This window comes from Lactuca virosa, chromosome 8 (assembly GCF_052849685.1).
Source record: "Lactuca virosa cultivar CGN04683 chromosome 8, Lactuca_virosa_CGN04683_v6, whole genome shotgun sequence".
NCBI classification, from domain to species: domain Eukaryota; kingdom Viridiplantae; phylum Streptophyta; class Magnoliopsida; order Asterales; family Asteraceae; genus Lactuca; species Lactuca virosa.
In genome coordinates, this window is record NC_136433.1 from 58,315,172 (window position 1) to 58,341,099 (window position 25,928).

The 25,928-nt window shown below is 34.3% G+C and overlaps 1 pseudogene; it reads right to left on the reverse strand.

The window, feature by feature from the left end:
• Positions 1 to 5,715: 5,715 nt before the first annotated feature.
• On the reverse strand, positions 5,716 to 7,002 carry LOC145130386 (flotillin-like protein 4 pseudogene; annotated as a pseudogene).
• Between the last annotated feature and the right edge of the window lie 18,926 nt (positions 7,003 to 25,928).

The window sequence follows — 25,928 nt, forward strand, 5'->3', positions numbered from 1 at the left end:
TTCAGAATCATATGCACTTAAAGGAATATTGAAAGACTGAAGAATAGTACGTACCTTGGTAGTCATTGGATATTTATCAGTACTTTTGGTCATGAAGCAATGACCAGTCACCTCTTCGTCATAATCTTCCTCCAACAGCAAACATGGCACCATGCGTAGGATTACGCATCTCTTCATCATCGGATCCGGAAGACCAGATCTGATATGTGCCCTCTTCCTCCTGTTCACCTCTAGCCACCAATGATAAATTTTTTGCCTTCGAACGCACCTCTTCCAATCTCCCCACATAATACGCTTCGTCCTTTATCCTATTCTTTTTCTCCTCCTTCTTACGAAGCATGCAATCATTTGCTAGATGATTTGCTCCATTGCAATAATGACAGTCAACACCCGAATCTCCTTTCAGTTTCTTCTTATTCTTAACCTCAGTCACCTTCTCAACATTCTTTTCAAACTTCTTCTTCTCTTCTCCTGTAGACTTGTTCACGAAACTTCCTTTTCCCTCACTCTGCTTCATCTTCGGATTAAACGGTTTCTTAAAAAAAAAATTAACTCTGTTGTTTGAGTAAAAAGCTACCGCCTCATCATCTGAATTCATTAAAAACCCCTCTTCATCATAATTCTCTTCTTCAACCTGTTCCTTTTCTGAAACTTTCGAAACTAAAGCCAATGGTCCACCCAAGCTTAATTTCGATTCTTCAGCCATCTCATTTACCTCGCCTTCATGAGTCTTTAGCAGATTATACAAATCATTCAATGATGATGTGTTGAAACTCTGTTGTGTTTTCACCATTAAAGTAACATTCCTCCATTCCTTTCTTAGACCCGTGATGAATGTCAAATTGAATTCCATTGTTGTCCTTGTAATGCCATGACGATGACATTTATAGATCAACTCATTCAGCCTATCATAGTAACCTTCAATTGACTCACCATCCATTTGCTTAAAATCTTTTAATTCAATCAAACAGTGCTTAACTGAATCAATTTTCGTCTTCTCACTTCCTTGAAACTTTTCTTTGAGATTATTCCAGGTTTCTTTTGCAGTTGTACAACTTCTGACATAGTTATACACAACTGGAGGCAATGCACCGTGTAACTCCCTTATGCATCGTTTTTCAAGTTTCTTCATACGATCAGATTGAGCATCAACACTCGTAGTACCATATGAAGATCCAATTGGTTGAAGATTTGTCGGAAGAGTAACACTCCCTGAGATGCATGAACAAAGCTCTTCATCGATTCCATTCAAGTAGTCTTGCATACGATCAGACCACTGATCATAGTATTCCGGAATGAGCATAGGAATCTTAGTTGAAGATCCTAGCAGCTGAGAGTATGAAGTCAGTGAGTTTAAGTTGAAGTTCGCCATTGATGTACGGATTGAATTTTTCTGAGAAATCAAAGAGAATTTGAATGCAAATTGCTAAATTGAACAGAAAAATCAAGTAGAACACTCGATTCAACAAATCAGTTGCAGAATCAAATCACAACTGAAGATCTAAAACACTTTTCACTTCAAAAGGTGCGAAAACTTTTTGAATCAGAATTTGATTCAAAAACCTTTTGAATCAGAGTGAAAATCAGATCGCAGATTATGATTCCTGCTCTGATACCAATTGATGAAGTGATGAATCGAGTATGAATCAAATCAGAGTAAATCAAATGTAATTTGAACACGAGAAGTAAATATAATCTGTTTTCAGCTCTATTACTTCCGATGAACACTAGTACAGAACGATAGTAAAAAGGGTGAACTTATTACAATCACTCTCTGACTCTTACTATCTGCTTAATGCTCAGCTCCTATTATAGGAAACAGGAAGTACAAAAATACTAAGGCTTAGACGTTAAGCTTCGTACAAAAGACACCTTAGTAAATACATAACAAAATATACGAAGTGAACAAAACATACGAATAGTACAAACAAACAGACTTCGACTGTTTACAATATATTTCGACCCTATAGTATCTTTCAACCGGTAACCGGGAGCTGACCTCCCCTTCGGTATCTTTCAACTGGTAACCGGGGACTATTTCACCCCCTACCACTATCATATAATAACATATCATGAACATACTGCTAGGCATGCATGGGCATTGTCTACCCCTTCGGTATCTTTCAACCGGTAACCGGGGACTATTTCACCCCTACTACTACTAACACATATATCATAGCATCCTAGCACATAAAGCATATCAGATAGCGGCAACCCAGACAATTATCACAAAGACAATCATCTAATCAAACAACTCCTACTAGCGGGCCGACATTGTGGCCGTAGACCCACTCTTACTGGAAGGTAACTCACCTCGATGTCGTAAAGTGTCTGAATTGTCCTTGCTGCATGAATCAACCCCTCTCAGATCCTACACATAACAATCTTCCTTAATTACCATTACTTGGTCAACTCAAGTCAAGGTCAAAGTCAACTCTAGGTCAAAGTCAACATTTAGTTGCCTCAACTCGCCGAGTTGGCCCCACAACTCGTCGAGTTCCGAAATCATGAAAACGTCAAGACTTCGACCCTACTCGTCGAGCCCTACAAGGGCTCTCTGAGTTCTCCTTTAAACAAAGTCGGGACCTTCTACAACTGACTCGTCGAGTTCATCCTTGAACTCGTCGACTTCATCTTGATCCGAGTTAAGGTGTTTAGTCCTTGACTCACTGAATTCATCCTTGAACTCGTCGAGTTCATCTTCATCTGGTTGGGATATTGCCTTGAACTCGCCGTGTTCATCCTTGAACACGTCGATTACGTTGATCTTCAGGTTCATAATGAACCCAACTGGCTGAGTCTTCTTCCAACTCAACACACTACTCGATATCAGAAGGGGTTTTGGGAAAAATGCGACCTGACTTGTCGAGTCACCTAAGCAACTCGCCGAGTCCCTCTATGTCCAAAACTATTCAGTCGATTTCAGATGGTCCTAATGCATCCAAAACATAGATCTGACCTCCTAGGGTCCATATTACACGTAAAGCTACGAACTTGACGTTCATGCATGAGGTTTCTGGCTTAAAAGATGCATGGGACTCCCATGGCCATAAAGTTGGCACCTTTATGCCATGGGAACCCTCAATGGTTCCAGATCTGAAGTCATACCCCCTTAGAACCACAAAATCCTGAAAATGGCTCTACTAAAACTTAGAAAAAGGTAGAAACTTGTCCCAACTAGAGATCTAAGAGATATATGGTCAAGGTTGAAGCTTTTTACCTTGAATGAGCTGGAAATGAAGCAAAACCTCTGGATCTACTTGTTTCTTCTGGAACCACCAAGCTTCCACTTCTTTCTTCAAGCTTCAAACAACCACAAACACACAAAAATGGCTCAAGAACACTCCAAATGCTTTAGGGTTTCGAGTTAGGGCTTTTCTGGACAGTGAGAGATGATGGAGGCTGAAGTGGGACAAGATTATGTGTTTAAATAGGGTGTAAACCCTAAATATTAGGGTTTCATCGAGTCAGTCCTACTTGTCGAGTCGGGCTCCCGAATCGTCGAGTGGATTACTTAAAACTCGCATCCATAATCCAGTCTACTCGACGAGTTGGGCCTCCAACTCGTCGCGTCACAGTGTAAAACATGCAATTACTTATATTTAAAATACATACCGGGAACCGGGTGTTACACCCCGCCCCTACGTCGGGACTTGCCTGACATCTAACTCGTTCCGGCGTCGGGCCCCGCCCGGCATCAGGCCCCGCCTGGCATCGAGCCACGCTCGGTATACAAATCTGTTTCTCTTAGGCCCCGCCTGTCTCTGGGCCTCGCCCACTATACTCATACAATCAAATAAACATACTAGCACATAAAGAAAACATATTATAAATGTATTTCCTGTTCTAAGGCCTCACCTAGCTTGGGACCCGCTCCTGTTCTGGTATTGATGAGTCATGGAACCCCATCCATACTCAGCTAGTGATGAGATACGGGACCTCGCCCACACTCACCTCCCTACCAGGCACATACAAGTATCACACATACAGCAAATATAATCTAACACGTAAAACATTCCTCGGGTATCACCCGACATCAGACCTTGGTCCGGAATAACGTACTATCATACAATGCCTAGGGCTAACCCCCGGGTCTTCCTATCATACATAAACTAAATGGGCCGACATTGTGGCCGTATACCCATGCACACAGTGGGGAGACTCACCTTGCACTACTGAAGTCCTGTTGATACTCTTCTAGCTGCTAACTGGCAATTCCCCGAACTGCTGCTCCTTCGGCTCCCCGAGCTATTAGTACCCAAAATGACACTTAGTCCAAAATGCCCTCAAAAGTCAAACTGGGTCAACCTTGGTCAAAGTCAAAGTCAATGGTTAAAATCAATGCTCCGAGTTGACTCAACTCGCCGAGTGGCTCCATCAACTCGACGAGTTCTTCCTATCAGAATCCTGAAATCGTGATCTAACTCGTCGAGTCACCCCCTGACTCGGTGAGTTCCCTGGCTACTCAAGGTCGCAATTTAGCAAATCAACTCGTCGAGTCATCCTCAGGCTCGTCGAGTTCTACCGTAATCATAGTCGAGACAACTCACTTCAACTCGTCGAGTCCCTCCCTGGACTCGCCGAGTCCCTTAGTCTGTTTGGGCCATCTTAGTAGATTAAGCCCCTACACTTCAGACCTGAACCCCAAGCTTCGTATACACTCTGGAAATACTACTAGAGGGGTAAAGTTTCCAACTTTACCCATTAATACCTTTCCTAAAAGGATTAAGCTCAAACTCTAACTCCTTAAGACATAGATTCTTGTCCAAAAGCCATAACATTCCAAACTAAAGCATACTCACATAGATCTAGGCCTTAGACATCGTTTGGACACATAAAGCTTCTGCCTTTTCCTCCATGCATGACCCTTTGGGGCTCAAAAGGGCCAAAATGACATCCCCATAGTTTGCATGGGGCTCTAATGGCATAAAGTCTGCACCTTTATGCCATAACAACCCTTAATGGTTCCAGATCTGAAGAGATCCTTGCTTGGGACGTCCATGTCCCATAGATTAAGCTTCTTGGACAAAAACCCTCATAAAGATGAAATAAATAGATTTAAGAAACCAATAATCAAGTTAGAGACTTGATTACCAGAAAGTGAAGAGGATGGAATGTTGTTTCTGGATCTACAATCTTCTCTTGGAGTCCTACAACTTCTTATTCTTCTACAAGCTTCAAATCACACAAGGGTCACTCAAAATGGCTCATAAACTCACACAAGGCTCTAGGGTTTCGTGGATTAGGGTTTGGAGAACGGAGGCTATAAATGAGGCCAAGGGGTGTGGGTTAAGGATGCTTAAATAGGGTACAAAACCCGGATTTAGGGTTTCTCAAATCCAAACCAACTCGTCGAGTAGGTCCTTCCACCCGCGTTCTAGTCTTGCTTCTACTCGTCGAGTTACCCTCCTTGGACTCGACGAGTAGACCTTCTTGACTTAAGGTTTTTCTTTCCTTAACTGGCCTTCTGGATTCCGGGTGTTACAGGAATAGGCATGAAGTCCATCATTGCTAGGGTTTATCTAATAGGCACTAAGTCCATATCTACCAGGGTTATTTATTAGGCACTAAATCTTGGTTGCTAGTGTTTATTTAATAGACACTAAGTCCATGGGATCATCTTCTTTATTGACCACCCTACCCCCCTCATATCTCTCTCTCTCTCTCTCTCTCTCTCTCTCTCTCTCTAAATACGAAAAATACTCTTGCCCAGGTCTAGATGCTAATCTTCGGCTGCAAACCCTTAACTGCCTCTCCATTAATCTTGGCGATTTCTTGATACATTCCTCCATTGATCATCAAATAATCTCTTAAAGCTCGATAGTTACCTCCCATGGCACCAGAAAGTGTGCGTATGTAAGTACCTTGAGCTTGAGCACGAACAACAAGTCCCTTTGCCTCCTTCTGTTTTGCATATAATTCGTCGTCGGCGACTTGTTGGCGGGAGTAGAGTGTCGCCTCCGCCATCGCCTTCTGAGCCTCCGCTTGTTTCTCCTTCTCGTACAGAATTGCTTCAGCTGCCTTCTGCTTTCTGTAAAGCTCCCAATTCGCCTCTTGTACCTTTGTTTAGGTTAAACAGATAGAAATTCAATTTCGTGAAACATAGGTGATTAATCGCATTCGATTAATTTGTGTTATGTTTGTTACCTTGTACCTTTGTTTAGGTCAAACAGATAGAAATTTAACCTGTGAATCCTTGGCCCACTTTGCCTTCTTCATTGCCAACTCTGCATTTGCTTCAGCCACTTCAGCCTCCCTCTGGTTCTCAAACACCTTCACCTCCATTTTCACCTTTATCTCTTCCTTCTTCCCCTGTCCTTGTCTCTGCGTCTATCTTCGCTGCATTTTGAAGCGTTTGGACTTGGCGAAGCTTGGATCCAATTTCACCCTAAAACAACAATCAATCATGAATCACAAACTGAGTATCTACCATTCAAAACCTAAGCAACATAATACCTTCATCTTGGCTTCAGAAACATCAATCTTAGCTTGATTTGCAGCCTCCTGTTGGATTTTTTGCCCTAAATACGAAAAATACTCTTGTCCAGCTTCAGAAACATCAATCTCAGCTTGATTCTCAACGGTGACAACTTTCCGATGAAGGGGAAGAAGGGAACTCACTTGAGCAGATACCCACAAGCGGATTTGTGAACCACCGACTATTTGACTCAGATGGCGACAAAGGTTAAGATCAAGGGGATGATTTTTGGGGTGAAGGTTATTAATCTGATTTGTTAGGTATGTTCGTGGAATGGAAACACCAGTGTGTGTGTGTGTATGTGTGAGAGAGAGAGAGACCTTTTTCTCAATTTTAATTAATGAAAAACATTTGAATAAATATAAAAAAATTAAAAAAAACAAATATAAGGGTATAATAGTCTTTTTATGTTGATAAGGACCAAAAACAATAGAAATATCCAATTTTGGACCAGTGGTGCACCAACATTTCGTTTTGGACAAAAAACACATAAATTTGCCGACCACACGGACCAATTTTGCCATTTTGTCTTCTTAAAATAAGTAAAATGATTGGCTCACAATCATTATTATATCCACATAATAATTAGTTAGAATACAATAACCCAAGCCTCTCTCTCTCTCTCTCTCTCTCTCTCTATATATATATATATATATATATATATATATATATATATATATATATATATATATATATATATATATATATATAGAGGTAAGTTCAATTGAGAAAATAAAAAAGGTTGAGAATGGGGGAATCATTCTCAGCCACTCATTTAATCTAAGCATAAAAGACACGGTGGTAAACTTGTAAATATGATAACAACCTTCAATCTCAAATACGTAACATCGATTTCTTTGTTGAATACTCCGAATTTGAATTTCCCAGATTCGCAAACGAACTCAGTTGGAATCGGAATTTCTTTGTTGTTCATGAAATTGGAATTGGAGTTCTGGACTCGCAGTCACAATCGACATTGAAGGACTCGGAATCGGTACTCACAGGTTCCTAATCGGATTTTCGGAAATCAAAATCAAAATGTGAAATCGATCAGACATAGGATGTCGCATCTGAAGTCGGAAGCTTTGAAACATATATTCTAATCGGAACAGTTCGCGTCTTGATTATTAGTATTACAAAGAAATCTGGAATCGGGATTTCAAGGTTTCAAAATTGAAATCGGATATTTTTTTGGAATGAAATGAAAATCGGAATTGCACGCTTCAAAGTCGAAATCGGAAGTATATGATGATTTGGAATTGATAACTTGAATTGGAAGTATCATGTTTTTAACATTTTTAAAAAAAGTTAACTTGTATGCACTCCAACTGTTTGATGAAATGCATAAACTAAATTACCACGTTATATTCACATATAAATATGTTTTCCGACCTGAATCAGTATATGATTATTAAAAAAAAACAAATATGCAAGTCTGTATGCTATTCATATGTGAATAATGTATAAAAATTATATATATTTGTGAAAACACATTGTAATATTCATATGTGAATATACTGTGTAATATTCATAAGTGAATATATCATATTATATTCACAAGTGAATATACTATGTAAAATTCACATGTGATATACCATGTAATACTATGTAATATTCACATATGAAAATATCATATAATATTCATAAGTGAATATACCATCTAATATTCACAAGTGAATATACTATGTAATATTCACAATTGAATGCATCGTCTAATATTTAAATATGAATATACTATGTTTATTATATGCTATATTCATATATGAATGATATTTAAATTATAAAAAAATTAATCATACTTTTTATTCATAAGTGATAATGTATTTTTTTCGAAAAAAAAAAAACATTGTTTTGAGGTCCTAAGCAAATTTGTAATTCATATGTGAATAACATATAAGAATTATATCCGCATGTGAACATATGTAATATTCACAAATGAATATATATGTAATAATCAAATGTGAATATATATGTATTATTCACAAATGAATAAAACTGTCAATAAAACCGAGGACTACAAAATATATAAAATTAAAGATAAAAAAAGTATTTGATAAAAATATATATTTATTCACATACAACTAATCTTTTTAGGTTAATAAAATAATTATATAAGCATATATATTTTTATTAATGTTATATTCATTTGTGAATAAATGATAAAAAAAATTTTCGGAAAATTATAAAAATAGAAAAACGTCATTTTGAAGCCCTAAACAGTCTTGAATGGCTGAAAAACACCGTACGTCACGGCGAAGCGGTGAGTTTTGTAAATCGCACCATTTTACATCAAATATGCGAATTTCGTCCAATTCCGAGACTAAACTTCATTGCGGCAAATTGTTTTGATGATGTCACTAAATTTTCATTCCTACTAGTGATGACATCATCATGACATGCTATTTATTCATATATGAATAAAGTTTAGAAATCATTACCACATATTTACTGATAATGTTACTAACTTCAATCACACTAGTAAAAACATCATTGTAATCTGTTATTTTTATTTATGTGAATAAACTATACATGTTGGTTTATTTATTTTGTGAATACAACCTTTATATATAAAAATAAATAATACACTATAAGAATTGGTTTGTGAATAGTTTTTTTGTATATTGTAACAATATTATTTTACATGTAAAATCAACATTATACTAAGACAAACAACATTGTATTGGTTAATGAATATCATTTGCATTTGAATTTAACACGATCAAAATGAAGAATATATTAAATTGTATAACATTTACACATGAATATAAAAACATATTGTCTTCGTCAATGATATTTTCTCAATTACGTCAACCAATCGTCAACCACCGGGATATGAACCAACCATTGATTGAAATGTTATTCTTTTATTGAGTTATAACGATGCCTGAAAAACAGGTGAATACACATAAAAATGTTAAAAATATACTTTTAGTTCATAATAATAGCGATTTATCACATTCTAACTATCATATGGTATATTCACACATGAATGTATAATCATATGTGAATATTATATGATATATGTTGTTTATATTGTATATTTACATGTGATATTACATGGTATATTCACAAATGAATATTACATAGTATATTCACATATGAATATTATATGGTAGATTTACATGTGAATAGTATATGGTATATTTACTTGTGAATATTACACATTCTAGTCACATCTAAATATTGCATGGTATATTCATTCATGAATATTACACAATATATTCACATATGAATAATATATAGTATATACACTTGTGAATATGATACAACATATTCATATTTAAATATTAAATAATGCATTCACTTGTGAATATTACATAGTATTTTCACTTGTAAGTATTAGATGATATATTCACTTATGAATATTACACAGGATATTAACATATAAATATTACAAGGTATATTCACAAATATATATAATTTTTATATGTTATTCACATATGAATAACATATAAAATTGTATATTTGTTTTGTGTTTTAATAATCATATACTGATTAAGGTGCGAAAACATATTCATATGTGAATATAACGTGATAATTTAGTTTATGCATTTCATCAAACAGTTGGAGTGCATACAAGTAAGTTTTTTTAAAAATGCTAAAAACATGATACTTTGACTATTTAAAACTTACAAAATAGTAGATTGATAGAGAATTATATGAAATTTTTCAAAAAAAAATGATTTGATGTTTTTCTAACCTTAATTTAGAAGTTTTGTTTGATGATCGATGTTGAATGAATGACATGAAGTGAAATTGTTGTTGATTATCGATGATGTTGATCTAATGACACTGGGAGTATAATTAATCATAGATGTTGAAGATATGCTCGAATTCAAGCATAATTGAAGGTTGGATTGAAAGAACCAAAAACGATTTTTTTTTTGTCTACTGTTGAATGATGTTGATGAACGTGTTTTTGACGAAGATGGATGATTGATTAACACTGGATGATGTTGATCGAGGATTTAATTGAAGAAATCTGGATGATCGTTGAAGGTTGGAGAAGAAATTTGGATGATGAACGATCGAGTAGTAATGAATTTGAATTGTTATCAAATTATCCACAACTATGTATCTGTGATTGAAGGATATCATATCATATTTACAATTTTGTCACCGTGTATTTTATGTTAAGATGCTAATTAAATGATTGGCTGAGAATGATTCCCTCATTCTCAACCTTTTTTTTTTTCTCAATTGAACCCTTCTCTCTCTCTCTCTCTCTCTATATATATATATATATATATATATATATATATATATATATATATATATATATATATATATATATATATATATATATATATATATATATATACATACTAGTTTATAACCCGTGAGAACCACAATTATAAAATTAATCAAACTTTCATATTGAAAAATCAAAATTATTAGTCAATATTTTAAATAATTATTACTTAAAAGATATTTTTTTACTTATATAAAATTATAATCGTTGATTTAAATAAATATGTGAAGTTATATCACCTTATAATTTGTATTAAATTTATTTTATTTTTTAATATAATGTTATTAATTTAATATCATTAAAGTGAGAAAATTTAAAATTTGAAATTTAAAATAGAGAATCAATTATTAATTTAATTGAATTAGACTAAGAAATTTAAAATTTGAAATGGATAATTAATATGTTGACAAATGACATTATAGTTGACATATAATATTAATGAGAAGTTGTAATACTATGACACTTGTCGATAGGAGAATAAAATTATTCTTTTATTAGAATATATATATATATATATATATATATATATATATATATATATATAACTCTAGTTTAGAATCTTACTCATGTATACTTAGTTAGCTTATATAGTACTCCCAATGAAAAACAGACACGTAGCAGCATCGATCCATTTCTGTAGGTTAAAGTACAATAATAATTATTTTGAAACACTAAAAAAGACGTAGACAATAACCGATACACCCATCCGGTTCTGCTTCATGTCAACCTAACGTTGACACCACACCAACAAATCAATGACAAGAAAACTCAAAATTACTAACAATTATTGTTATAATAAAAACCACTAGCGTAGGGTTTTGCAGCATTGATGTCCATGACAAAAGTTACAGTAACTTTACAACCGCAACAACCAATGACATATCGACACCACAACCTTTGTAAACCACCTTGTATTTTAAAACCAGCTGGATTTGAAGTACATCATATACTACTAATGAATTCGTTGATTTTTCCCATGTGCATGCCTTCTTTGATATACCTATCATCCAACAGACAATAAACATATAATTATATAAACTAGTATTTTGAAGGAGATGGAGTTAGAATTCCGGCACCGTGCAACTGTCTATTTTGTCCCCCTCGACGACCACATGAGAGGAGTAATAGAAAGTTTTTTTTTATTTATAAATCTATCATTTTTTTAAAATTACCTTGTAAAAAATAACTAAATTTGTAACTAGCTAAATATAACCATTGAAACTGTAATCGAGGCTAACTCGCATTCGGTTTCGTTATTCGTCTGCGGTTTCGTTGTGGTCTATAATTTTTTTTTTCGATTCTGTATGTGAAACCTAAGAATTATAAATACGTTGGTGATGAAACCGTAGTCAACATAAAAAAACAATTAATGTGAAAAAGAAGTCGAGGTGAACAAATCACATACTGAATATGACCTTCTGCAATTTCGTTCTTCGACATCCCAGGAACAAAGAAACAAGCGAAACCGAAGATGAAACGAGATGAAACCTAAAATGGTCTAAACCATCTGCGATTTAATGAGAAAAATTTTATTTTGTAGACCACAACGAAATCGAAAGCGAGGTAGCATTGTCTGCGGTTTTAATGACTATTTTTGGCTAGTTACTAGTTTTAGCTATTTTTTTTAAAAATAATTAAAAAAAAGGCTAGATTTATAAATATATTTTTATTTAATTTTGTAACTTATTTTGAATGATAATTTTTTGTATTTTTTTAATAGTTAGTTATTACTATTGTATATTGATTGACTCATCATAAAAACTTTAATGTATTTTTATATGCATGGTTACTTGGTTAGATGGGTCATCAATGAAAAAAAAAAAAAAAAAAAACACTTCTTTTTGTGCTTTGGTCGGAAAATGCTAAAATGAGAAGACAGTATAAAGTCCTCTTGTGTGTATTTAATTTCAATTCAGTCAGATCCATTAACTCTATCTTACATTCTTTAGCTCCTACTATTTGTGTTTGTTTATTCCATTTCCTGTGTACTGATTTCCCATAGATATCTGAAATATCAGTTTATAAAAAGGGTTATACTAATAAGACATCCCATAAGACTCCTTTATAAAAAAATCAACTTATAATTAACTTATTATAATTTAATTAGGATGTCTATATGGTAAAATGTGGTGTCTTTTATAATAAACCGTATCAGTTTCCCATAAATAACTGAAATATTAGTTTATAAAAATAATAATCCGTATCACTTTCCCAAAGATAACTGAAATATTAGTTTATAAAAATTATTAAGTTTATTATCTTAACGATCTATATTAATCCGTTCAATTGTCCACTAGTCAATTATAAAAGTTTTGTAAGTAATTTCACTCATTTTACGGTAGACATAGATTATAATAATTATTATTATGTATAACACTGTTAGAATGATTACTTTTTCATCCCTTGTTTCTTTTTCAATTTTTTTTTCTATCTCTCACAATTTCATCTTTCAAACATTTTAATCAATAAAAATGATTATTTAATATTTAATATTATTTTAATAAAATAACAAAAACTAAAACTATATAACGGAATGTAATTTTTCATTAATTAATACGATTTCATGGACAAAACAATAATTGCGTTGGAAGTACGTAGTGTATTTGTATAATTAAGATAAATATGTATGAAACTTTAAATACATAAAAAAAATGTATATAAATATATGAAAAATTATAAATACTAAAATCGGGTAAAAAACTTTCGTTTAAAAGTTTGTTTTTAGTTTAACTTTCTTTTCTTTAGTTTGATTTAAAATGTTTTAGTTTTCTTTTATAGTTTTTGCTCAACTTTATCTCATGTTTAAAACTTTGTTTTAGTCGTATTGCATTTTTCATTTCAAGTTCATTTAGGTTTCATTCATGATTTCGTTTAAGTTATTTTTAGTCTTTTTATTCGGTTTATTCTAACTTTTTTTCTTCCTTTAGGACAAGAAAAAAGTTCATGCTTAGAGCATGTCTAATTTAGTCAAATACATTACATCTAGTCATCGTATATCATGTATATTGTATACTTAGGACTTTAATATAAATTTAAGGAACCTTTGATTTGCATGATTTTCGTTTGCTTTTGATCATATGGTTTGAAGCTAAGTTTGGAACGTGCTTAAGATGGCAAACAACCGAGTGGACATTATTCTTAACCTCCACTCGGTCTAGTCATTAAAGAAAAATGCATGCATGATTTTGGAAAACCACTTGATCGAGAGGATTTCAAAGCAAAATCCACTCGGTTGAGTCTCTTTACATGACATAAACTTTTCGACACAGGTTTCGATTCGGCGGTCGAACCAAAGGCATATATATATATATATATATATATATATATATATATATATATATATATATATATATATATATATATATATATATATATATATAATACTTGAAGCATTCTTAAATTGCACAAGACATTTTATTCCTATCGACAACTAATATTGCATACGCGCTACAAGAAAATCACCCTTTAGCGGCGACACTATTACCGGCGACAATGGTCTTTACCGGCGACTCTAGATATTGTCGCCGCTAAAAGCCTATGTCGCCGGTAATAGTGTCGCCGCTAAAGGGTTACCACCCGAATCCGTACTTTCCCCCTCCGTTACATCTAAGCCGTTCGATCAGATATCCAATCCAACGGTTGGGGTCTCTTATCCTGACTAACCTAATACCGGCAACATATGTGTCGCCGCTAAAGGTTAAAAAATGTCGCCGCTAATAGTTCACTAGAAATGACGCGGTACCCTTCCCTCCAGTTTGTCGCCGCTATTGACCATTGTCGCCGGTAAAGACCTAGTTGTCGCCGCTAAAAGCGTCGCTGCTAAAGGCTCACGCAGATAAAAAAAAACGCACGCAGTTCTTCATTTCACCCATTTGCTTTCTGTTTCTTCATCTCTCACAGTCGCCTCTTTCACCTTATACCGAGTTTGTGTTCAAATTGGTTGTTCCAACTACATATCTCCCCACATTGTGTGAGATTAAGGATCAAGGTGTGGTTAGGGCTTTTGGGACCGATTTCTAGCTCCGTTTCTTGAAGATAGGTAAGTTGATTTTCTTGTTTCCTTTCTAATTTGTATGTTAATTTCAATTTGTAGCTGCATTTGATAATTAAATGGCAATAAATTGTTCAATTTCTTGTTTTTGGTGGTGTTATCTTTGGATTAGAAAAAAAATGAATTTGATTGTTGTTTTACTTCCACTTGTAGTTTAGCCTTTAGGGACATTCGGGTGAAGACCAATTTTTCCGGCTACATATCTGTTGATTTCCGCCACTACAGGTTCTATTATTTCATTTTTTTTGTGAATTTTGTATTTGTTTGTGAAATTATGTGAAAATTGCCATCTGTGAAAATTAGATTGTATATTTGGTATTTGTATGAATATATGTGAAATGATGAGCATATGGATTTTGTTTATGTATGAATATTTGTATATCTTATAGTTTTTCAGGAAATGATGAGCATATGGATTTTGTTTATGTATACCATGGCTGCTGTCATGGGTCGTGGACATGGGGGAGACGGAGTTGAGGACCCACCTATCCCAGGTGGTAGAGGTGCTGGTCAGCATGAGCAAGACGATAAATCTTATTATGAATTTTTATTTAATATTTTTGTTCAATTATTATAAATTAAATATCGTTTCTAATAATTTTTAATTATATTTGTAGTTGAGGAACTAGCCCGAAGGAAAGTTCGAGGCAAAGCAAAAAATATAAAACTTGAAAAAGCCATCTTACGGAACCAGGGGAAACCAATTAGCTTGCAATATGATAGGGATATCACATTTGATCCCGTAGGAGAGCCGAAAGACATGTTTTCCCGAGAAGTTGGAAAAACAATGTGGCAGATGGTCCCGTTTGACAAATGGACTTGGAAAAAAGTTTCCCCTTCAATACAGGACACCGTATTACAACATTTAGCGGTAATTATTTATTTAAATATATTTTATATGGTTAACTATAATTGTTTTTTACTTGGTTAACTTTTTTTTTTGTAGACAAAGTTTGATTTTGATCAGATGTACCAGGATGTACAAGCTAATCTGTTGACAGAGAGTTTTCAAGCAGCTTTGTTAAAAGGTTATCGAGAACGTAAAGCTGACGCAAAAGAATATTTTAAGTCAGTTGGAGGGTATGATGATATCCCGGGAGCATTAGCCAATCCTCCGGAGGGTATGCTAGTTGATAACTGGGCGAAGGCAGTTGAGTATTTTCAAACGGACGAACACAAAATTGCTTGAGAAAGGAACAAAAAAATCCGTGAAATGCAAACAAATGTGAATTGTGGGGGGTCGAGCTCGTATAGCAGTACTTGCTATAAGAAGGTAACGTACGATACATGTAATTATTTATTTAAAATATAATATAATTTTTAAACTTAAACAGAACCTGAAGAGAGTGGAAACGTTTCGCAAAGCTCATACCGATAAGAATGGTGTATTTGTTACTGCTGAGGCGGAACAACAATATGTAAGTATTTAATTATAATTTTATCATATAATTAAATGTTTATTTATACTTAATTGTTACTCACTTTTGGGAGTTACAGAATCGGTTAGTTGAAGAGCTGTTAGAACAAACTCAAGGTGAAAGTCAGTTAACTCCCGCTCAAGAAAGAGTTGCGTTTGAGAAAGTATTAGGAGAGCGACGTGGCCATATTAGAGGCATTGGCCGTAAACCTTCTGCTCTCCTGCCGATTCCACAGCCTTCGCAACCATCACCACAACCATCACAACCATCACAGGTAAAACAATCTACTTTGGTTTTGTGGTGATTATTTGCTATAAAGTTTCGTAATTAAGTTTTTGTCCCAAGTGCAAAAAATAACAACATACTTTGGTTTTTTGTCGTAGTTTAAAAATAGCAATCTACTTTAGCATCGTAAAATGTATGTTGATTTGATAATTTTGGTTTTGTGGTGATTATTTGCTAAAAAGTTTGGTAATTAAGTTTTTGTCCCAAGTTCAAAAATAACAACGTACTTTGGTTTTTTGTCTTAGTTTAAAAATAGCAACGTGGTTTGATAGTTTTTGTTTATGTTTGATAATTTAACTTATAAGTTTATATATGTTGTTATTAATTATGTAGTTGGAAAATCTTCGCGCAATGTTGAATGACCCGGCATGTAGGGATGAACTGTAGTCATTTTTTCAATCCCAAAATAATCGAGGAAACGATGGGAATGAAGATGATGGTATGTAAGGATGCGTTTTATTTGCATATGTTGTCACACTTTAATTGCTATCTTGGTAGATTGTAAAACTTTGGTTGTTTTTTGTAATTACCGGGCGACATTATTACTTTTTATATTTAATCGGATATTATGACTTTTGATATTTAATTGTAATCGGATGTTTGTTTTGTAATTAGCGTTGACACTATTATTTTTGATATTTAATCGGATGTTTGTTTTGTAATTAACGTCGACACTATTATTTTTGATATTTAATCGAATATTGTTATGTAATTACCGACGACATTATTACCGGCAACCAAAATCATTAATTAAAAAAAATTAAAAAAAAGAAAATTGTTATTATCGGCGACACTATTACCGGCGACAAGACTCATTACCGGCGACGCAGTTATTAGTGGCGACACGAATCATTAGCGGCGACAGGGTCAATAGCGGCGACTTTTCTCATTACCGGCGACAAAGTGATCAATAGCGACGAAGCAGTAGCGGCGACTCAGTACCGGCGACGCGTCGCCGCTATTAGTATTACCGGCGACATTTTGGATTTTTACCGGCGACTTTTGTCGCCGGTAATGGCCTTTTTCTTGTAGTGACGAGGCTGCATTTAGGTGTTGTTTGTTTTTACAAAAGCATATTCTATGTAGCATGTGGGACCACATCTACAAACATTTGTCGTAGAAGAGATAGATCTAACATATACAATCTAAAAAAAATTATTTGTTTTTTAGCGTCTACGTGTTGTTAATAAAAATAACCATAATAACAAACTACATGTTTTAATGACAGTAGGATAGTTAGGTAATTTTTTAAATAGGATAGTTAGGTAATTTTTTAAACAATACGATTGTATTATAAAAAATGAAAGAAAATTAATTTTTATTAACATTTATATGCTTTACAATAAGCAGGATAATAGAAATTTATATTAAAATATGAAGAGATTGAGTTTATTATTTATAGAAAAGAAATAAATAATATCAATACATGCGCAAATGTTAATATAATTATTAAACTATATTGACGAACATTTTCAAAATGAATATACAAAAATATTAATATCTTATATAATCATATTAGAATATAAACTATTAATATATAAATATTATATAATATACAAAAATATTAATATCTTGTATAATTCATATATAAATGCAATGCTTTTATACAAATTTAAATACAACTCCAATAAGTTGTAATATAATAAGAAACAAAAAACACACCAAAACAAGAATCTTAGAAATAACACATTTACTAACAAACAACTAATAAAAAATATGAAAACATAAATCAATAAATAAAACAAGATGTTCATATTACATTTTTTATTATTATTCCGGTCCCACAACGTAAAACTATAAACATGGTTTTGATGTTCTACTATCTTCTTTCAACATGATTGAAAAAAAAAAAAAAAAAAAAATCAAACAAAGATCTACGTGAATAAACTTAATAAATATAAAATAAAAAAGCTATAATCGTTTATACAGAAGAAACAAGTGCGCATATAGCAATATGAGGATACTTTAGCCTCATTAATGCACTATTCGATTTTAAAAAAAAAAAGGACAAAAAACATGTACATATTATTTTGATGAATGAGGTTAATGTAAGCCACACATTTTATTGTAGAAAAACTTAGAAATCTTATTTCAGCCGTATTAGAAGATTTTAGGGTTTGTGTTTTTAGGCTAAAAAAGGTCTAAAGGGTGTTTTTTAGGCTAACATAGGTTAGAAGAGGATATGAGACTCTAGTTTACATATGCGCAAAGGAAAATAAAATATACAGACAAAAACAAACACCACCTTAATGTTGGAGGAAGAATAATTAATGAATGTCGTTCCTTTATGTTGTAACACCCCAAAAATTACAAAGAGTTTTTGTTCATAAAAACAAATTAATCAATTAAACATTTGTTTCAAAAACCATTGAATAACATTTGATTGACTCAGTGGCGGAGCGTCTAAGGGGGTAGGGGGTCATGGCCCCCTCGCTTTTGAGCCCAATAATACCAAAATTCCATAAATTTTGAACTATTTCAGATCACTTCGTGCATATTTTGAAAAGGAATCTGAGATTCAAAAAGATCGGTAATATTCAAAATTCAAAATATCAAAAAATCAAATAAATGTACTAATTTAAATCTGAAAAATCTCATCCTACCACATAACCAATCTCAAAATCAGATGTAATTATCAAAAACTAAATTTTTTGAAAATAACATAAACGTCTGGTTTCAAAATCTTAGAAAACAAACCAAGGAAACCCTAATCATTGAGATCATAGTCATCCATTGTCACAGACTCATTTATAGGCCTTTATCTGTTGTTCTCTATCGCCCTTGTGGTCGACTCACCTTCTCCGCCTCTCGTGTTTCACCACTGACCGGTAGCAACACTCCTTCGAGTGGTGCCATCCACTCCGTTACTGTGATCACTAGTCATCAACATCACCACTGATCGGTTATCGTTGTAGGTACTCAGTATCTCTCCCTCCTATAACAATCTCACACACAATACACTCTCATATTGGCTTTGGTTCCTGTTATCCTTCTATGTTTTAATGAAACTACATAAATGTTTTGAAAGAATATAAAGAGGTGAAACAGTTGGTGCCCTATGGACGATTGTGTTGTTTATCTTTGTATTTGTTTATGTATCATGATTTCAACTATTAAAGTATGATAGTCGTTTTGGTATAAAATTTTACACAAGTGAAACTCAACCAAATTGAATGAGAGGTTGTGGTATTTGAATTGAAGTGAGCAGAAAATTGTAATCAAGACAACACGAGGGTTTACAAGGAAAGCCCTTGATCCTTGCTAGGATCTCCGACACAAAACCTTGGGAGGTGATAATGATCACCTGCCTTGATGATTTTATTGATTAAAAATGTTGATTACAGAGATGAAAGTGTAAATATAAGTACAAGTATCGTAGATGAGCTAATTGTGTGTGTTGTGTGTGTAATACAAGTGATATTTATAGTCTAATGCTAATAACAAGAAGTCCGATATTTTCGGGATTCTCCGAGAATCAGCATATGAACGTTTTTTGGCTTGGTATTCCGGGTCTTTTTCCTAGTTAAGATGACTCTTCGTTGAGAATAAGTCTTTAGTTGACTATTTCTGCACATGTGAGAAAAATAAAGAAGAATATAATTGTTATAGATGTTAGGAAAATAAATGATAATAATCAGGATCTTGAAGTATGTTTAAGGACCCTGAGGGTTTGGAAATATTGAGGATCCTGGATGTAATTCTAGGATCCTGGCCCTAACAATTTCCCCCAAATTATTCCTGCTAAATATTGAAGTTAGTTATCCAATATTTAAAGGTATAATTTAAACAAAATAAAAAAGAGATAAGATTTTGAAGTTTAACGGATAGGGTAATTTAAATTTCAACGGATAGATTTCTAGCCGTTGGAATAAGTCAAATCACCCTTTTACCTCTTCGTGATTCCTGTATAAATAAGACGTTCAACTTCAGCTTTATCTTACTATTTTAGCTCTTATTTCCGATGTTCATCACGTATTATCGAAGGTACTCTTCTTGTTTCTTTTTCTTTTCGTCCCTATTCAGTTCTGATCGTAGGCAAGAAAGCAACTCGATCTCGTACAAGCATCATTGCTATACCCGATGATGATTTCACGGATCAGAAGATCTTGTCTTATGAGGAAACTTGTACCTTCACCGATGATGACATCGAGATCTTGAAGTCGGTTGGAACTTTTCCTGCATGTACAGTTTTTAGGGCTTGTGATGCTAGGATTCAGCCTGATTTCGTTTCTTCTACTTGGGTTTGTTTCCCCGAGTATCATTTCACCCTTGGACTCTGTACCGCCTGCAGATTCGGGCTATTCAATTTAGAGATAATAAGCTTTAAAATGACTTTTTGATAGAAGATTATTTAAAATAAATAATCTTAAATCCGTACATATAAGGAACGCTGAAATCCGACTTATAAGGAACGCTGAAATTTGACTTAAATTGAAGAAGCGTTAAAAATTACTTTTTGATAGAAGATTATCACAAGGATTCCGTACATATAATGAACGCTGAAATCCGACTTAAATCGAAGAAGTTGCGACCCGTCGAAGTTTTGCGACAAAACCGGCATGCCGCCGCGTATCGTAAAAAGTGAATTTTTGACAAAATACTTTTTGGCCTCAACGATCTAAATGAAAGTCGTAGTATATGCTTAACCGAGAATGTACGTAAAAAGAACGTCCAAATCTGACTTCGTTAGAGGAAGTTATGGTTTTTCTAAGATTTGACATAGTAGTATACAACCCGAAAATCGAATTTTAGATCGATCGATTTTTAGCTGACACAACCTAAATAAGAATTGAAGATCTCATTAATAGGAGCTCAACGATATAAAGACAGTCGAAAACGGACGTCGGATAACAAATTTATGAATTTTTAACGGACTTTAACTGTCTAAGCCTGTTAAAATATAACTTTAAAAATAAAGTCAAAATTAGCCGACGAAGTCTAAATGAAAGTTGTAGATCACGTCGCTAACTACGCGTGTATATAAAGAATGTCAAAAACGGAACTCGTATGCAAAAGTTATGGATTTTAGAAGATAATTAGTTTCAGAGTGACCAACGAGTGACATGTGGCGCGATCTGAGCCACTGCTTCTTCCCCACGCCTTACTAACATATGGTGACACTTGGAACCTCAACACGACGTGTTGGGGCTCAGAACACACCCTGTTGGTTAGTTCCCAGCCTATAAATAGAGGCGCAAAACAGCCCATTTCTTCATACCTTTCTAACTCTTCTCTCCCAAATCCCCCCAAAGTCTCAAGGCTTTTCTCTAGCCCTTCTTAGGAGTTAGTAGCGAGTCCTAGAGCGCCAGAAGGATCCGAGAAGAAGAGATTTCAACTCAGAAGTTCTGCCCGCGCAGAGTCCAGTTCCTCGCTAAACACCCTTGTAAGTGAGTTATGCTTACCCTTCTTTAAGTATAACGTATGTTTAAGTTCATTATCGTTATTATGAACCTATAAACAAGATTTATCAGTGATTCATAGTCGTTATACTGATTGAACTACTTACGGGAGAGATGTCTAGAATGGTCACTTTGGGTTTGGTTGTTGGATTTCAGAAAAGCTATATGCCGAAATGGTCTTGCCTCCCAACTGTCCTGCCTGACTGATCCTTACTTGATAAATCATGAAAGTAGACTTTAAATTAATGATAAATCTATACTAATAATCAGTCGCAATAAATATTAGACTAAAATCTAGTGATAATAATACTAGGTTTTGTTAAAGGAAAAGACGATTATTAGAAGCGAAGCGCTGCCCGGATTTCGAGTCATCGCTTTAACAAGTGAGTGCATAGTTACTTTCATCTTACACATAGATATGAATTATTTAATATAAGTTGCATATCATGTGTGCATATTATCTGTGTCCTTGATATCTATGTTGGATGAACAAAATATACATGTTTAATTTTATTTAAACTGTATATGTATTTTATATCTATAAAAATATTGGTTAAAGATGGGTAGATGAATTATGAGAGATGAAAGACGATATAGATGAACATTGACAACTATGGACTTAGTGCCCTATAGATGAACATTGTGACAACCCAAACCTTTTTCCGTTAAAGTTAGCCGCTTTCCGTTAAATAAATTTCACATTTTTATTTGTTCCGTTAAATTTATATGGTTTGGAAAATCATTTAAGTTTTATATAATTAAATTTATATACGAGTCGGAACCAAAATCACGCGAAAACCCGAGTTTCCTTCAAAAATCATCAAAAATCGGCCTGACTAGTGTTCACGACCGTGAACCCGTTCACGGCCGTAAACCTGTTTACGGTGGGTGGACCCCACCACCGACCATACACCCAACCTATATATATGAGCTTCCATCCCTCATTTACACTTTTCTGGCCGAAAACTCCCCCATTCTCTCTCTAACCTCTCAACCGCAAACACCAAAATACCCTCTTTTCTTCCAAAAATCATCAAGAATCACATTTGGGCGTTATTGTGGAGCATCTAAAACGCGTTTTTCGTCGGATCAAGCATCGTTGTTCTTGAGTTCACGGCCGAGAACCCTTCAAATATTCAAACCTTCAAGGGCCGCAATCCGTTCACGGCCGTGAAACCTTCAAACATTCATATTTCCTTCAAGAACACCGTTCACGACCGTATACCCTTCAAGGGGCTGTTCACGGCCGAGAACAGTTCACGACCGTAATCCCCTTCACGGCCGTAAACCCTCCCTAAGTGGTGAACTTGGCTGAAAACCCGCTTTCCCCGATTCAATCGAGTCCCGGTAACATTCCTAAACCAAAAGCAAGTGTTTTTCCAACACTATAAATAATGGTTTCGCTAATAAAATGCATAAATGTATTTAATTGATATTAGGATCCCGTTAAGTGCCGCGTACACCAACTCGAGGGTCTTCACTCCCAGTTTCACTGTCTGAGTTTTCACGCAACACTCAGTGAGTTCATACCCCTATACTTTTATGGTTTTAATGGTTTCAGGGGGAGAGTACAAGCCAATTCACAAATGATTTTGTGAATTTATACAAAAGGATTTCAAAACACTTAAAACTGATGCAATGGATATAGTCATACGGTTTCCACATTTCATAAAATATTTAGATATTTTATCCCTTTTGTATTATGCTGAGCATAAGGGACGTTTTCGACTTACTGCCAAATTGCATAGTTTTCAGATCAATTCATGAACCAAATACATAATATTCATGCAAACTATAATAGGTATAGTTTGGGGTTTCAATATACAGTATTTCAAATTCAGAGCTTATACATTGCTAAGCATATAAACTATGACAGACTTAGTTTATGATATTCTCGGGTAACAAGGATATTTTATTACATAATTATTTAAGTATAATTATCACTCTATAAATTATACACACGAGTTTAAATACAATAGATCAATACAGAATTGTACGTAAACTAGATTATACAGGATTGTGAGGCACTACTTCGAATTGTACCCTTGTTGGGGTATTGAATTAAATCCTATCATAGTATAACCAGAGTCTCCTGGAGGGAGAGCGTGAGATTTGTGAATAGATCTATTCGGTACTGACAATCACACACCTAAACTGCTAGCTACAGTTAGGCAGGCATGCCTGGGGTGACAAATGTCATATATCCGACACTTGAAGAACGTCGTAAAGGTCAATAGGTCATATCAAGCATGTTTATACGACTCACAATAGTATAAACTAACCTTTCGTTTACGGGATTTCATTCTTCCTTAGTTTTATTTAAATTAATAGAACTACCATATACTATACTGGATGATTCCAGGGATTTCAACTCATAGTTTTATTTTCAGTAATGAAATTGCTATGCATATTGGTGATAGCCAGGGTTTTTCATACAAAAAGGGGTTTTACATTCAAAACAGTCTTATACAATTCATCTGGTGGTAAACAGGCAATCAAACTAGTACTTTATGGAACATTGTAACAAACTCATATGTTAGAAAATATTGGATTTTCTTGGAAACATGTAAACATTTTTTTTTACTGATTCATTAACATGATTTCATTACAAAAACATGCTTATGAACTCACCAGCTTAATGCTGATACTCTTTTCAAGATCGCTTGTATTCTCAGGAAATCAGTAGACAGGTACCTCAATAGACTTTTGAGAAGACGAAGCATATATAGTCATGTCTTTATTTTTGCTACTTTTGATGTATATAAATATGAATCAAACAGATGTAAATACCTATATATATATATATATATATATATATATATATATATATATATATATATATATATATATATATATATATATATATATATATATTCAATGTAATGGTTGTGTTTACTTTGATTACTATGATGCAATTGTTGTGATACTACATATGACGTCATCCACCCCCGAACGTTTCCGCCATTTCGGTTTGGGGGTGTGACAAACATTGGCAGGTGCGCCACAACCTGTAGATGTTTTTGAACTACGTGTTCACCAAATGTACTCTAAAAAGATCCGGGCAGCTGTGCCTGAAGGATAATATTGGCAGTTGTGCCTAATAGATAACATCATAATCCTGGCAGCTACGCCTAAAGGATAATATTGACAGCTGTGCCTAATAGATAACATCGACAACCATGGACTTAATGCCTGTTGGATAAACCCTGGCAGCGATGGACTTCGTGCCTATTCCCTAAGACAATCCTTAGGAATGAATGAACGAAGAATAGATGATTCTTAGGGTAGATCCTTAAGAATAAAAAAGACAATGGGGATGTGAAGTTGGGTTAATTGTTTGATGATTAAACATAATAATTATATTTGTAACATCCAGGATTTATAAGGTATTAATTATTTTATTATAAGGCTAATGAATTGAATTGGTTTGGGCTTGGACCATTGGACCCTTGTGATTGGGTTGAGAAGTGCCGTACGCGGGGCGTACTATACCATGTACACTCAGCGTACTCATGAGATGAAGGCGCGGACGCCATGCACGTACACCCATCGTACCAAAGGGTACGCACAACGTACGCATGCAGACTCTAAAACCCTAAAATTTAGGGTTTGATCCCTATATAAAGAATGTTATGCCCTTATTCCATCCACCCTCTCACCCTTAGACAGCCACCACAAACACCCTAACCCATATTTGTGTGTTCTTGTGATTTGGTAGCCATTTGAGAGCATCTTGGTGTTGTTTTGGTGTTTTGGAAGAGAAAGAAGTTTGAAGAAGGAGCAAGGATTCAAAGGGAGCTTGTAGATCCAGGGGATTAGCACCATTTCTGACTCATTTGAGGTATCAAGCTTCAAACTTGACCATTGCATGCTTAGTTATAATGTTGGGGTGTTTTATGGATTATTTTGACTCTATTGTTGGGGTTTCTTGTATCCTGATAGTTTCAGACCATAAGAGCTTTCCTTTTGAGTTGTTGGAAGCACTTAGAGTCATAAAAAATCGAACCTTGATGGTTAAGCCACAACCATGCAAGTGTTTGATGGT